Source organism: Talpa occidentalis, unplaced genomic scaffold (genome assembly GCF_014898055.3).
Source record: "Talpa occidentalis isolate TD23 unplaced genomic scaffold, MPIMG_talOcc4v2.1 talOcc4.5, whole genome shotgun sequence".
NCBI classification, from domain to species: Eukaryota; Metazoa; Chordata; class Mammalia; order Eulipotyphla; family Talpidae; genus Talpa; species Talpa occidentalis.
In genome coordinates, this window is record NW_023604861.1 from 82,884,862 (window position 1) to 82,901,387 (window position 16,526).

Sequence of the window (16,526 nt, forward strand, 5' to 3'; positions counted from 1 at the left end):
AGTAGGGATTAAAAATTGTCTATTTTTGAGGGATTGTTGAGTTGACCAGTGCAGCACAAGTGCCGCTGGGTCATGAATGATAAAAAGTTACTCCATTGTTCTTCGAAAATAGAGCTTCCAGCAGTTGAGCTGTACGTTTTTCTTTTCTATTTGGTCTTAAAATAAACTCTAATTATTTATTTAAGGAACCTTTAATATGAAAACTTTAGTGAGAGATAATTCACATGTCAGACAATTTAATTCATTCATTGAAAGTGTATTATTGCTGGGAGTGGCAAGTGATCAGGGGCACAGACTCTCACCGTTCTTAATAATATATAACATATTTTCTTGAACGAAAGTTTCCTCATTTGCTATATGACCTTAGGACAATTTACAGAGAGTTTAGGTGGTTGTTGAAAAAAATTTTTTTAGTAGTGTGATTGGCTTAGTGAGGAACGTAGAAAGGATATTTTTCTTGAATTATTTTTGTAACTAATATATAAACTCTGTACACAATGCTATCAGGCTAAGAAGTTCATAAGTTGAAAATCCTAAAGTGAAGGGTTTTTCTCATTTTATGTTTGAGGAAACATTACTAATATTTCTTAAATTAGATTTCAAGTCAAAACTATTCTAAGTCCCAAGTCGTTGTTCATTAATTGACACATCAGGCTTTTGATTTGTTTTCTCTTTTGACTTGTATTTTTATTGAATCAAGACCCTAACCTTCAGACAAGTGAATTAGTTATGCATTGCTGCTTAAAAAATCACCCCAAAACTTAATGACTTGAAACAACAGTATATATTTTTTATCCTACCAATTTTGTGATCAGGAGTTCAACACAGGTTTAGCTAGGCAATGCTTGCTCAGGGTCCCTCGTGAGATTGCATTCAGAGTGTCAGCTTAAGCTGCAGTCATCCAAAGGCTTACCTGGGACTGGAGGTCCTGTGTCCTAAGTGACTTGCTGAAATGGTTGCCATTTGTTGTTGGCAGGAGCCTTTAATTCTTCCCTTATTGCCTTCTCAACAGGCTGTTTGAATATCCTCATGATGTGGCAGCTGACTTTCCCTAGTGAGTAATCCTGCAGAGAAGGGAGCATCAGGCAGAAGCTGTCCTTTTTAATGACTTAATCTTGAAAGTCACATAGCACCGCTTAACACCACATCCTACTCATTAGAAACAATTTGCTACCTTCAAGATAGTGGAATTAGGCTCCATCTTGCCAACTGAAGCACACCAGAGAATTTGTGAACATATTTATACACTTCTTGTTATGACAAGAAAAGGCAAACTGATTTCTGATCACCTTTGCACTAGCTTTGATAGAAACTCAGAATAATGACTGTACTCTTGAGGTAGTTTCTGAACTTTCATAGATCTTATACCTGAATACCTTATAATCTGGCACAAGTGCTGCAAAATTCAACTACTAGCAATAACCAAGTCCTTGATGTTTATATTCTTTCATAGGACATGAAATGCCTGTGGAACTTCTAAAGTTTTCATCATGGTCTGGTCTGTGTTTATCCCAACAGTTTGGATTTGGATGAGAAATAGTTGTCCCAAATCCTATTTGTTAAGACATTTGCACTAGAGATGAAATGAAGTAATTCTCTCTGTCTTTAGGAAAAATCCCCATTTATGTTAAATCACAGGAAAATGTTTGTTATGGCTATTCTTTTTTCTAATATATTTAGGCACTGAGTTGTGACTATGCTGAGCAGAAGCTGAGCTCTGGATAGAACTGCTCAGTGCTTGTCTGACCAAGCAGAAAACAAGAGTGGATAAACAGGATGGGGAATTTTGGGATTGAGTGATGGTAAGAAGAGTAAATGAAGTAGGATAGCTTTGTTTTCTGTCAAGAATGTTGACATTTTTTGATGGGACTGAGAATTTCTACAAGTGTTCATAGTGACTAAAAGACATAAAAACTTGGAGTAGCATGATATAGATTCCAAGGTTTTAAAAAAACCTTTTTTTTTTTTAGAATGCCATAAATATTGGTGAATATATTTCAGTATACAGGAGATTTCCAGACTCACGTATTTGGGCAAGCTAATCAAGTCTCCTCTCTTTAATTTTTTATTTTTAAAAAATATTTATGCATACAAGAACTGGTGTACAGGCCAGAGGTGGGGGGGAGGGTGAGAGGATTCACCTGAGACTGAGTGGGGAACAGAACAGACAGATCGACTGAAATACACTGCTGAGGGGAGCAGCAGGCAAGTCATGAGAGGTCTGCTGCACCATGTGGGTAGCTCCCTGGCTATAGCTCGAACTCGTGCTGCAGTAGCTGTGGATAGCATCATAGGTTGCGTCTTTTTTTTTTTTTTTTTAAAGATTTCTATTTATTTATACAAGAACCTGGGTAGAGGCAAGATGTGTAGGAGGGTGAGAAGATTCACCAGAGACAGAGTGGGAAACAGAACAGGCAGACTGATAAAATACACTGCTGAGGGGAGCAGCGGGCAAGACAGGAGAGGTCTGCTCCGCCATGTGGGTTTCTCCCTGGCCGGCCGGGATTCAACCCGTGCTGCAGAGGCTGTGGATAGCTTCACAATGCAGGCGCTCAACCGCCTGCGCCACCAAGGAGGCCCAGGTTGCTTCTTAACCCCTGTGCCACCAGGGAGGCCTTCTCCTCTCTTTTACTTGTAAGAAAACCACTATCCGGGGAGGTTAATGTAGAGTAGGAGCTAGAAAGGTAACTTGTGAATGTTCTATATATCTTAGCTTAGAAGGATTTGTATGACCTGATCCTTTGCCACCTCTCATCCTCATTTTGTCCTTTCTCTGCATTATTCCACCTAAATTGAGTTGGCCTTTTTATTTTTATTTTATTTTTTTAAGGTTTTTTTATTTATTTATACAAGCACTGGGTACAGTCAGAAGCTCAGGAGGGTGAGAGAATTCACCAGAGCCAGAGCGGGGAACAGAACAGGCAGACTGACGAAATACACTGCTGAGGGGAGCAGCGGGCGTGGCAGGAGAGGTCCGTGCGCCATGTGGGACCTTCGCCGGAGGCCGGGGATTGAACTGGTGCTGCAGAGGCTGCGGGCAGCTTCGCAGCCCAGCGCTCAACCACTGTGCCACCAGGGGAGGCCCTGGCCTTCTTTTTATTCCTCAAACCCACCTATTGTGTTCCTGCTCCAAGGCCTTCACATTTGATGTCTCCCCCACTGGAAAACTCTTCTCCCAGATATTGCTCTTCCTTTATGTCTGTACTCAGATGTCATGTCATCAGAGAGGACTTCCCTGCCCATCCTGTCTAAAGCACTACACAGCCCTGCTTATCGTCTGCCCCCCTTATTTATTTATATAAAGTAGAGATCTAACTTTGTCTTATTTCAAATGTATAAAACTAATGTTAAGTTTCCAGATGTTAAGTAAACCATCATTTCCCCTCCACTATTACATTTGTATATTTTTTGTGATTTTTTTACATTGTATATTTTATTTCTTTTCACTAAAATGTAATTTTGTGAAAGTAGGTACTTGATTTTTGTAGACTTAAACTGTATCTTTCAGGGCTGAGAATAGTGCCACAGAGTAAATATTCATTGTAACATAAGTTAAATCAGGTTACTCCTTTGTTCAAAACCTTCCCATGTCATTCAAGTAAAAACCAAAGTCCTTAAAACAGTCTGTTAGGGTGTGAATTGTACCCCTACCCCAATTCATAAATATTGAAGTCCTAACCCCAAAGACATCTGAGAATGTTACTGTATTTGGAGATAGGGCCTTTAAAGAGATTACAGTTAAATGAGGTGATATAGGTGGTCCCTGAATTAATATAGCTACATCCTTATGAGAAGAGGGAGAGACACCACAGGGATGTGTGTGTGTGAAAAACTCCTATGAGGACACAGCAGGAAGGGCGCCATCTGCAAGCCAAGAAGAGAGAACTCGAGGTGATCTTGGACTTCCAACCTCCGAACTGTGAGAAGACAAATTCCTGTTATTTAAGCCACCCAGGCTGTGGTATTTTGTTATGGCAATCTTTGCGAACTAATACACCCCGTAAGTATTCCCAGTTCCCTTCCACCCCATCACTTATGTCCCTTCTTAATCATGCTGTTGCAGCCTCTTTGACTTTTCGCTGTTCCTGACTTTCACCTCACAGTTTTTGTATTTTATGTTCATTCTAATTCTATTTTAGTAAGACATGCATTCATTTTTATCTGTGGGAACTTACAAATTTGTTGTTGTTGTTTGTTATCTTAAAGGGAAGAACATTTTAATGGAGGGAAAATGATAGATTACTTAACATGCGGAAACTTAACATTAGTTTTATACATTTGAAATAAGACAGAGTTAGATCTCTACTTTATATCATAAAATAAATTGTAGATTAGTTAAGCATTTAAATATAGAAAATAAAATTGTGAAATTATAAGCAAAATTTAGAAAGCTTAAGAGAATTTTTGTATAACTTCTGGGTGTGTATTCTTGTAGGGGTGGGATGAAACTTCTTAGGCAAAAAAGAAAACTCAAATGTTATAAAAAGGATTGACAAATTTTATTGCACTTAAATTTTATAGTGGCAAAAGACACTCAAACAAAAATATTAATGGGGAAAAAACAGTTGACATATTTTCCAAAGGGTTAATATTTCTTACATATAAAGGGCTATCTTCTTGTGAGACAGAGATAATCAGCTTATTAGAACTATGAACAAAGAATAGTAAAAAAGATTTTTTAAAGGAGGAAATGTATATGGCATATAGATATGAAAGGATACTCAATTTCGTAACAGTTTTTTTGATCCAGGTTCATTCATTCTTTCATCAAATATTCATTTTCTACTATGTGCCAAGTATTATTCTAGGTATTGGAGATAAAGCAGTGAAGAAAACAAGCAAATATCCTTGACATCATGGAGCTCACTTTCTGGTGGAGAGAGATTAATAAATAAATTATATGGTAGGTTTGAAGGTGATAAGTGCTCAGAAATAAATAAAGCCATAAAGCAGGCAGCATAAAGGAAATGAAAGGAACTTAGGAGGTTACTTTGCACAACTCCAGGGAAATGAATTTCAAAATCTAGATGAAATAGATGCTCTTCTAAGAAAATGTATATGATAAAAATCATTGTGGAGGAAAGAGAAATTCTAATCAAATTAGATATCATAAAATATCTAGAGAAAGTTGTTCAAGAGTGGCTCCTAGAAAAAGTGCCAAAGATATTTCCAAGGTGAATTCTACTTACTCTTTAATGAACAGACAAATCCAATGATATTCAGGTTATTTCAGAGTTTAGAGAAAGAAGTGATGTGCTGAGAAATGGTGATTTTCTTTGTATTCAGTGGAAGTGGGAATTTGTATAAGCTTTATGGAAAGTATTCTGATACTATTTAGTAAATTTAAATCTATAGCTATGATGTATACCTATTTTTACCCATGGAAACATGCATTTATATGCCTTAATCTGGCATTCTTACTCTTGGGATTCTAGTCTTTAGTAATTTCAGTTGATAATGTTTGTATATAGCAATGTTATGTTTATGGCCATACCACCCTGATTGTGCCCAATCTCATCTGTATATGCAATGTTTGTAGTATTAAGATGAAAACAAATTCAGTGTTCAACAACAGGTGGAGTAATTACTGATAGAGCTATACTATGAAATGCTTGAAATGAAATGAAATATATCATGAAATGCTTGAAAAAAGAGAGGCTATATATATAGTTTACTCAAAGAAATGTCAATAGTCACAAAAGCAAGTTGCCAGTTAACGTCAATTTTTGATAGAAGGAATAAAAAACATTTCCCATTGCCTGAAAATAACATGTTTGTGTATACATGTAAGGATATAAACAAGTGTGTGAAAGGAAACACATCGAACATTGGTTACTTGACGCTTTTGGAGCGCTGCTAGCTGTTTTGTTTTTGGTTTGTTGCCTCTAGAAGGATTTTTAGCTTGAAATGCGAATGCAATTAGATATATTTCACAAGAGATGTTTCCTCCAGCCTTTTCTATGCTTATTTTAATGTGAATAAAAAGTGCATCTGCTTAACTGCTAGTGTGAGACTTAGGCTATGTGATACAATCTGTGTGGTATCCATAAAGTAGGACTTCAAGGTTTTACGAGATTTTGCTCAAAGATTGAGTTTTATGTTGATATAGTAGAGTAGTAATAAGTTACACAAGCTCTGTCTATTCAACTTTTTTCATCAGTGAAACGAGGCTTAAATGCCACATAGGTATTTTAATTTGTGAAATAACATGAGAGGACTTTTTGCTTTTAGCTCATTTTGAGTGACTGCCTTCATCCCATCATTGCTCTAGGGATGCCAAAAATATAAGGCAAACATAGCCTTCAGCATACAAAGCATTGCTTTTAAGTGTCAGCTGAGTAGTACCTATTTAAATGTCATCGAAGGTTAAAAATGATCAGGGAAGACTTCGCGGAGGAGGTGAGACCATACAGGTTTTCAAGTGTGCGCACGCTTTGGTTAGGCCAGACACGGAACAGGTGGCGGCAGGGGCTTACGCGGTGCGGGAGGTTTGCCGTGGCCGCCGCGAGCGCCGCCCGCGAGCGCGCCCCCTCCCGGAACCAAGTTTCCTGTGCCCGGGGCTAGCGCGGCGCGGGCCGTACGCAGGCGCTGGCGGTGGACGAGGACTCGCACAGGCTTCCTAGGCGCGCATGCGTGCGGCTCTGTGGAGGCGGTAGCTTCTTCGGCGTCGAGACCCGGAGGCTGAGTGCTAAATTGTGGGGCGCAAATGGGATCCGGCTGTTAGTCGGGTAGGCATAGGTAGGACGGCTGCTTCGTGGGGAGAGGGGGCTGGAAGGCGGCTCTCGTAGCGAGGGGGCCCGGAACCTCTCCTGTGAGACCCGGGCCGACTATTGTATGTGTGTCGCAGCGGCTGCGCACAAAATGGCGGCGAGCAGACGGCGGGGGCGGGAGGAGGTTGGGGGACCCCGGGGATGGGAAGGGAAGAGGCTTGGCAGCCCGGGTGCGGCGTCTATCCACCTCAGCGCCCTGGAGGGCCGGGCCGGGCACCGGTGCTAGGACCCTGTCTCTGGAGGAGCCGCCTGACGCCGCTGTGCTGGGCCGAGAAAGAACAGCCCTTGGGCAAGGCCGTGGCGGCCCCTTCCCCAGCGGCGCGGGGCCTGAGGAGGCAGCTGCGGGCCTGACAGCGGAGGAAGCGGTGGTGAGGGAGCACTGAGGAGGGAGTAACCCTTCCCGTCCGGCCTGGAAGAGAGGCGGCGGAGCTTGAGCCGAGCCTTTTGGCAAGCGACGTGGTGCAAGAAGCGTGGAGAGAAGAGCTTGTTTGTGTTTGGGGCTGGGAAGGGGGAGAGTCGGGATGAAGGGAGGGAACGTTAAGACTCCAGCGGCTTTTGCTGGTCGGTGTTGCCGATGCCTGCCTTGGTGCTGGTGTGAAAGCAAAGAAAATGTCACCTCTCCAGAATTCGGAGGGCTCGTGTTCTGAGGTATTCCAGATACCTCAGAGGAATCGTGAAATGCGGATCGTTAGCCCTGTTTGCGTGTCATCCCTAGCCCGGGTTCGTGCTGTTAAAGGTGGGGGGAGAATGTCTGTCACAATCACACACACGAATCCCCGAGGACGTTTGAAACAGATCTTTTGTTGCTTGAAGTAATTGCAAACGAGGGAAACAATCTTTAATTGAACTAGACAATGAAGGCTGCTTCAAGAGAATTTTTCTTAATCCTGAAGTTTGCGCTAAGCGAAAATGGGATAGAACGTAATAACTATGTAAGTCCAAGCTCTGAAAAGAGTTCTGAAGAAAAACTTGTTACCGGGATCCGGCGACCTAGGTTGATCTAAATTCTTTTTCTAACTAGCGGTGGATTCGGTATTTCTTCATTGGTTGTAAAGGGTTAACAAGATGTTTGCTGGTTCAGATTTGCCATTAAAAATTGACGAACTGGAAAAAGATTTTTTAAAATAACGAATTTAATGGCTTACACAGAAAATAAACACACACTTTTCTCTTTTTTTAAACAAGCTTCAAGATTTGTTGATATTAAGCATTCAAAAATTAGTGGGCTTTTATGTTGAATTCTTTTTCTTTTAAAAAATTAGCATTTCGTATATACTTGTATTCTGCTACTATGTAATATGTCTTTTCAAATAATCCCTGGAATCCAACATGTTAATACACTAAAATATGCTGGGCTGTTCCCTCTTTGGTGGTTTGTGTTGGAAGCAAGTCAGGGTAAAGATAAAAACAGTTGGAAGAAATTGCAAAATCTAATTTTTTTTATTGTTTTCGCGATGTGTTTATTCATGTTACACAGTCATTATTTTGAATATTGGTTAATTTTTAGTTTTGTAATTTTTGTGTCTTGTTACGGAAGAGTGTATACAGCAGATACTACACTTTAAAAGATGCTTCTTACAGTCCATCTCTTTGTGCTTCATGGCTGTCTTATTTTCTCTTGGGTGCTCTTAAGAAAGTGATTTCTGGAAATTTTTTTTTTTTTATGTAGTGAAAGAAAATGAGAGACAAATAGTGTAGTGGAAGGAGAATAGGCTTTGGAATCAGAAGATCTGGATTCGAATCCCTGTTTTCCTCTTACTGTATAGGTGAACTTTTGGTAAGTTCTTTTAGTCTTCCTGAAATTTTGTTTTCTTATCTGTAAAATGGTGGTAATAGTATTTCTGCTTGGAATTGTGAAGTTAAGTGAGACAATGTGTGGACATATACTGGTACTTAATGTGTGGACATATACTGACATATACTGGTACTTAATATTAGCTGTACTTTCACCACAAGTTTTTAACTACTTACCCGGCATCTTTTGATGGAAAATAGCAACCTACCAACACTCTTTTTCAGCTAAAAAGAAGAGGCTTAACGGAACTTAAATTAATAGAATTTGGGAGCAGAAAGATGACCTGATTTTTCAATAAAGTAATGTGTGCTTCTATAAATTTTATATATGCCTCTCTTTTAGCCCTTATTAAAATAAATTGCAACCATTTATTATATGATTGTCCATCTTTGTATCTGTCCCAGTGGGTGGTATGTTTAGCTCTCACTTGAACTCAGCGTGTAGTTGCAGGTGCCTGGGGAAGAACACAGGCCCTTGAAAGTCCAAATCATGCTCTTTACACTATGATTTAATATGTTGGTTAAGGTTTGAGTAAATCTCCAAATACTTAATAAAATAGCATATATACTGAGAAATAGTGCTTGCAGTGAGGGTACCCAATAACACAGTTTGGACCCTTTTGCAGGAACACAGGCACTACTAACTGTTGAAATGTAGTTTAGAGATCTTCCAAACTGAAAATAGTTATATTTGTGGTTAAAGCCAGAAAGTCACTGTTTGTATCCAACTTTACTTACTCTTTCATTGCTTCAATTTCATTTACTATAGTCTGAACTTTGTGGTTAAAAATGAAAATAGAGGGAAAATAGGTGTATGGAAGATTTAAGGATAATGGAAAGAAAGAAAGCAAGGAAAAGTGAGTTATCAGAAATTACAGGTCAGGAATAATAAGGCTTTTGTTTTGAAAAAAGTTCAGGGAGCATAGGAGAGTTTTCAGCTACATGTTTTGATATTTTCTTAGTGGTTACCTTGTGGTACATATATTTTGGATTATTGCTCAAGTTTTTTGACTCCCTTAAAAACCAAAATAAATTTATGGTTACAATATTTTACTTTTTAAATTTTTCTCCCACCTATTTCCAGTCTTCATTTTATTAAACTAGTTTTCAACTAGTTTTCCTGCTAATATGTTAATGTTGCCAATCCTTCTTTTCGTTTTAATTTCTTCATTTTTAAGAAACATTTTGTTATGGAAATTTTAAATATACAAAGCAGGGAGAATTATATTTATGTAATATACATTATAGTTACCATGTATCCGTCATGCAGCTTCTTTTATAAGCTAATGGTCAGTCTTGTTTCCATCTTCCACCTTGTTGTTTTTATGTAAATCCCATATATCCATTAAACTTTTTGTAGGTTCAAAATTTTCTCTAAAATATTTAGAGAAAAATGTATGCTTCTGCCTGAGATAATAATTCATTACTATCATTCAGTCAGTATTCTTATTTTCTTAGTTGTGTTTCATGCACTACTCAAGTATACATTAATTTCTATTTCTACTACCTTATTGTAATTTTCAGGAACTACCTGTCTTTTTTTTTTTTATTTTTAAAGATTTATTTATTTTTATACAAGAGCTGGGGTACAGGCCAGAGGCGTGGGAGGGTGAGCGGATTCACCAGAGACAGAGCAGGGAGCAGAACAGGCAGACAACCGAAATACGCTGCTGAGGGGAGCAGTGGGTGCGACAGGAGAGGTCTGCCATGGCAATCTCCCTGGTTGGCTAGGAATTGAACCCGCGCTGCATAGGCTGCGGACAACTTCACAGTGCTGCGCTCAATCTGCTGTGCCACCAGGGAGGCCCTGAAACTACCTGTCTTAATAAAGGGAACCAACACTTACCTACTAAAGTAAGTGTTCTGTTTACTATCAGCATTTTTGAGCACATGTTGCATGTCAATAGTTAAGACTTTTAATTTTCACAACATTCCCATTTTCCACATGATGAAACAGACTTGGGATAACAAGCTTGCTCTGGGTCAGATTTTTAGAAGGCAGTGGGACCAACATTGAACACTGTTGAACACTGCTAAATTAGTGTTAAATTTTACTTAAGGGAGTTAACCAATTTTGCATGAAGTCATTCACTGGCACCTCTCCTAGCAGGGTGGGTATCTTCAAATCAGTGGAAATTTCCCCAAAGATCAAATTTCTATTTATTAGGATTGCATAATAAACTGAGTAACAGTCGTTAGGGAATGAACATGATGCAGAAAAAGAAGGGTCAAGCCCCCAAAGTTGACTATTTTGTCAAAATAGTAAAAATTTCAGGCTGATGTTTATTATCATATTGCAGGTTTTCTGCCTGTGCCATACTTTTTGACTTGATGTGTAACTAAGTTAGATAGTTTGGTGTTAGGTTAAAAAGTTGGGTCATTAACTTATTTTTGAATGAGTTAAAGCCCTGGCTGATAGAAATTGCCCTTTTCTCCTCTTCTGTACACACACAGATACCTGTTAATTTCCTGAATTACTTGAGAGTAAGTTGTATGTATTGTGCTCCTGTATCCTATGTATTTCCTAAGAATTGGATGTTTTCTCTGTAGTTCTAATACAGTCACAAACAATAAATTTAAAATTGAATAGATTGAAATAAATTGAAATAAAATTGAAATAAATTTTAAATTTATTAAGTTCTTTATTCTGACTTTGTCATTTGACTCAATAATCATCTTTATAGCAGTTTTTTATCCCTCTCTAGTATAGGATCAGACATTACGTTTAGTTGTCATGTCGCTCTATTATTATTTACTTTGAAATATTTCCATATCCTGCTTTTCCTTTGTGAAGTTGACATTTTTTGAAGAAAACAATCTTTTTTAATAGAACATTTCTCATTTTGGATTTGTGTGATATTTCCTCCCTAATAGATTCAGATTATGCATCCCTGGCCAGAGAAATTACGTAAATGATGCTCTATCCCCAGGATATTAGATCTGGAAGTACATGATGTTCCTTTGCCCCTCATGGATGATAGTATGTTTGATCATATGTTTAGTCACATTGTTAGACCCCTCTCCCTCTACCCCCCCACCCCCATGCATAACTCTTTCCTTAAACTTACTGATCTGTGGAGAGATTTTAAGATCATGGGAATGTCTGGTCCTTATCAAAATTTCTCTGTGGCTTTAACATGCATAGATGATTTGTGTTTGAACCAATTTTTACTATGATGGTTACAAATAATGATTTTCCAACTTTAGCGGTCCCTCTACATTTACATTTGTTGATTGGTAGGGGCTATGAACTCTTGGTTTTCATTGACTTGCAATTTATTACTGTTCACTTCTTCCATCTCCATAGTTACACATCTTATCTTTTGCATTGAGAGCCCTCATTCCTGGCATTATCAAACATTTACTTATATACTCTGTTCTGTGATATATCTCAAGTAATTTTAAGAATTTACTCATACCACAACAAAATATAAGAAACTACTAAATAGAGTAAGAATTCGTAGTTCTTCCCTTTTTCTGAAGTATGTAAATCAAATAGTGGGTTCATAAGTTACTTGGGTTGGTTTTCTTTTTTCACTTTCAATGGAGCATGATACTCGTTTGAAAAAAGATCATATTATTTCTCCTACCGTTGTTGATTTAATTTAAAAAAATTTGTAGATTGTTAACATGATTCTAAAAGTCAAAACTCTATGATGATATGTACTCATAAAATATCATTTCCACCCCTTTCTGGATTACCTTTATAGGTAATCCTAATTGTTTTTTGTTATCTTTCCTGTTTCTTGTAACCATAAGTAGATATATATTTGTTTTTTTCTTCCCCCAAAGTAACATAGTCTATATGGTCTTTTGTACTTGGTAAAGACTTTAAAGTATTTAGCCATCAGATAGTTTAGGTATGCTTAACTGAAGATTTTGGAGACCAATTTTAGGCACATGGGAACATTTTTTGGCTTGTATGCTTCATGAAAGAAGTGAACAAGCTAAGAGGACAAAGATGCAGGAACAGTTGGAACTAGGTCTTTGATGTCTTCATCTTACCTCTGTTGTATTGGCTTCATTTTGTTTCAGTGCTTGTACTTTCTCACTTCGGTTTCAAACATCCACACTTTTTTTCATTCCTAGTTTAAAACATATCCCAGGAAAAATTTCTTTATTCCAACTTGGATCAGGTAGTTTTTCTTGAACTTGGAGTGTTATCTTTGTTGAGGGTAACAAGGTAAGCAGGACACCAGCGCACTACTCCAGGAGGGTGTCATTTGCTGTGAATACAACATTGTGCTCTAAGACCCATATATAGATACAGTGTACGTGCTTCTATTAAAAAAAAGTGTTTGATTTTATTCATCTATTTATCAGGAAGTTTTTTTAAATTGGAAATAACTATAAAATTAGTGTTAGGGGGTAAATGTATGGTTCTCATGGTAGTTTATATTTCTTTGCGTTGTGCATTAGCAATAGAGCTTCCTTCTCCCTCCCTGCCCCTCCCCTCCCAAGTGTGATGATGTTTATCAGACATTCCAGGTAGCAGTGAAGTTTGTGATCCCCTTCTTGATAACAGATAGTGTCTACAATACTATGCCAATTTTTTCTTTGTTTCTTAACAGTTTCTTTGAGGTATCACATTTTGATGTTTTAACATCCTGCATGGTATTCTATCCGTACTGTGCCATGTTGTAATGGTGACTTGCATACCTTTTGTGGGACATAAAGGGGCAAAATGAATGATAGAAAAAAAGTTGGCTGAGGGGATCTATCTAGATGCTAAAACAGATTAGCAGAAGAGTGCCAGTTGAACTGAGGAAAAAACAAAATGGCATGTTATTTTTATATTTACTGACCAGTATAATACTGGCTTTCTTAGGTGTGAAAGCGAATTTATTCTGAGATAACAAGCAGCACCAAATGAGATACGTGGGTATGTACGTAGAAAAATAATGTAGTTTGCTGTTTGTGGCATGTCATGAAGATGATTTTTCTTTGTGGGAAGGTAGTGAACACATTGTTTTATAAAATTAGCAAAAGCAAAGCTATAGATTTAATTTGCAGTTCATATTATCTAGAATACAACATGGAAAGAACCCTGAGAGGAATGGTAGATTATAGTTGTCATTTTGCCACTTTGTTCTAAAGCTTTGTTTAGCGTGTAAACTGGGATTTCCTTGCTAACAATATTGTGAGACCCAAATAAGGTAATAAATGGTAAAGTGCTTTGTAAACTTTGAAGTGCTAAAAGTTAAAGTGTGAGTTTTAATGTCTTTTCATTATTAATCTGACGGACTCATTGTAGTCTGATTGATTGCTTTTTGATGTTTAAATTTTTAAATTTCAAATTTCTTTACTAATTGTAAAGAAAATTAAGGATTCCCCTCCTTCTGAAAGACTGCATGAAAATCACAGACAGGTTTTGATTGAGCATTGTGGTGGATATCTCAGAAATACTTTAGGAAATCTCAGATCACATTTTTTAATCCATCAAGCCATTTTCCTCAAGAACTTGGTTTCATGCTACTAGTGTTTCTAAAAGAATTTTTATGATTGACATTTTAGAGACAACTTCTCATTTCAGAGTGGCATATTTTAGTTCTTAAAAGTGCATAGAGTTTTAAAATGCTACTTGTCAAAATAGGAAAAATTTCTTTAGACTATCAGAATGTTTTGTAACCTTATTTTCCTGTTTTTGAAAAATACTAAATACAGAAAAATGTTGATTGAAAATTGCAATCCTTCCCTTTCCATCTATGTGTGCGTGCACATACATAATAGAGAAGAAATTACATCAAAAATTAGTGCATTCTAGGTTGTGGTTTTATTGGTAAGCATTTAATTTGTAGGTTTTTTGTTTATTATTTGCTATAACAGACATAATCAGGAATAAAAATACTTCAAAGGATAAATATTTAGTTGCAATTGTTTTCAAAGAACTATTAATTAACTCAGACTTCCAAGTTTAATGATTTCTAAGTTGGTTATTCATAAATTGCTGTAGGTGAATGAATCTCTTGGCCAGAGCTTCTGAGAGTAAATGAAAATGGCTTTACAATGGCTCTCTTTATTTGTTGTTTTCCAGATGTTAATGCGAAATTTATCTTTGTCATACTGGTTCCTATTTCTTGCCACATTGTTTTCACTTACATCACTATCATTCTCAAATGACAGGGCTTATTTTCTTTGGTATGGCATAATCTAAATCTTAATGCAGAGGTTGCTTATCAAGAACTATTTGCTTGTTTTGTTTAATTTTACTTTCTTTATTTCACTAGTTTTTTCCCACCAAAAGGTTATAATGAACAGAGAAAGATGTTGAAAAAGAAATGGATGAAAAGTCATGTGGGAAGGAAGGGTATAGGGAATAATGAATTAAAATGAGATTTTAGGCTTAAATCTAAAGGTATTTATACACTGAGTGTTAATCAGTTAAGAAGTTAGCTGACTTTGGCTTGTTAGATCTTGGTGCGATGCTGTTAAGTCTAGATTGAGAAAAATGAAGATATGTTGTTTTTATACTCTTTCCCTCATTTTTTTTTTCTGTTAAAAATGTCATACTTAGCGGGCCTCCCCGGTGGCGCAGCGGTTGAGCGCTGGGTTGCGAAGCTGCCCGCGGACTCTGCAGTGCCAGTTCGATCCCCGGCCGCTCCCCGGCCACCGGAGGAGGGTCCCACATGGCGCGCAGACCTCTCCTGCCGCCCGCTGCTCCCCTCAGCAGTGTACTTCGGTCCTTCTGCCTGCTCTGCTCCTCGCTCTGGCTCTGGTGAATTCTCTCACCCTCCCACGCTTCTGACTGTACCCAGTGCTTGTATAAGTAAATAAAGAAATCTTTAAAAAAAAAAAAAAAATGTCATACTTAGTATTAGCACCTACTTTTTATTTTCATTTTGGAAATGGAAATGTTCAAACCTAAAAAAATTACAGAGGGAAATGTAATGATCTTTATACACTCGTCACGACTTCCGAAACAAATATTTTGTTTCATTAAATTCCACCTGTCCTCATTCCCCATAGGGTACAGACACATACCCATTTTTTCCCCCTTAGGTTATTGTAAAGAAAATATCAGATTCATCATTTTACTTGTAAAGTACTTAAGTCTGTAACATGGCACTTTTATGTAAGTGCGTCAGTGAATGTTTGTGGATAACTAGGTTTTCCATATATAATAGCTAAGAAAAAAATGTTACTTCAGACTAGAACATACTGTTGTGCAGTTGGGAGCATATTTTTTTCCTGCTCTTTGCATTTTAAGGTTTTTTTTTTCTCTCCAAGACTTCTGCATTACTAGGAGCTATTGCTTTAAAACACATAAATTAACAGCTGACTTTGGATAGGTTTTGTTTTGTAGAGATTTAAATTTTAAATTCTTGTAAATCTGTTAAAATGGAAAGAGGTTGTGTGTGAATAGGAATAGAAATTTTTATAATTTCTGCTTTTATCTCTTACCCTTTTTTCCATCTAAATTCAACTACTCTGCAGAGACAGAGATTTAAGTTATTGATGCTCAAAAGTGGGATTTGTTTGTCTGAAAAGCCCTTGCTCAATGAAGAAGCGAGGAGAGGAGAATGGGACTAAGATTTATTGGGCAGCTCCTTTGTCAGACACTATACATATTTATATTTGATCTGACTTTGTTCTTAATAATCCAGAGAGGAAGGTGTTTTTTCCATCTTACAGATGAGGAAACTGATGCTCAGGAGATAAGTAAATTGTCCCAAATCTCAATAGTAAATGGTGAATCTGGTGGAAATTAAATCCTTCTCACTTGATATATAGAGATATATTATTAACTTAGAAATGAATTTAAAACATTGCATGTATTATTGCATTATTGCCGTGTGTTATATTAATAGCTTAATGTATGCTACAGGAAATGGTCAAAGTGATTATCATGGGATGGGACTTAGGTCTTGGTTCAGAGTTTGACTCAGGTAGGAGTAATCTAGAGAATGGGGTGTGAATAAAGTATGGAAGCAAAGAATGTGTGTTGGAAGTGGCCAGGAGATA

At 37.5% G+C, this 16,526-nt stretch overlaps 1 protein-coding gene across 6 annotated transcripts in view; it reads left to right on the forward strand.

Annotated features, from left to right (window-relative positions):
- ZNF638 (zinc finger protein 638) overlaps nucleotides 1-16,526 on the forward strand; it is a 102,357-nt gene that overhangs the window by 18,225 nt on the left and 67,606 nt on the right. For 2 of the 6 annotated variants that reach the window (XM_037527595.2, XM_054701718.1), the window contains exon 1: nucleotides 6,615-6,738. The exons of 1 other annotated variant lie outside the window; for it this stretch is intronic. The gene's annotated coding sequence lies outside the window, so the exon portion shown is untranslated. Of the gene's footprint in view, nucleotides 1-6,614; nucleotides 6,739-7,092; nucleotides 8,548-16,526 lie in introns of those variants that run through there. 3 more of the 6 variants (XM_054701715.1, XM_054701719.1, XM_054701717.1) reach the window with 3 other exon arrangements.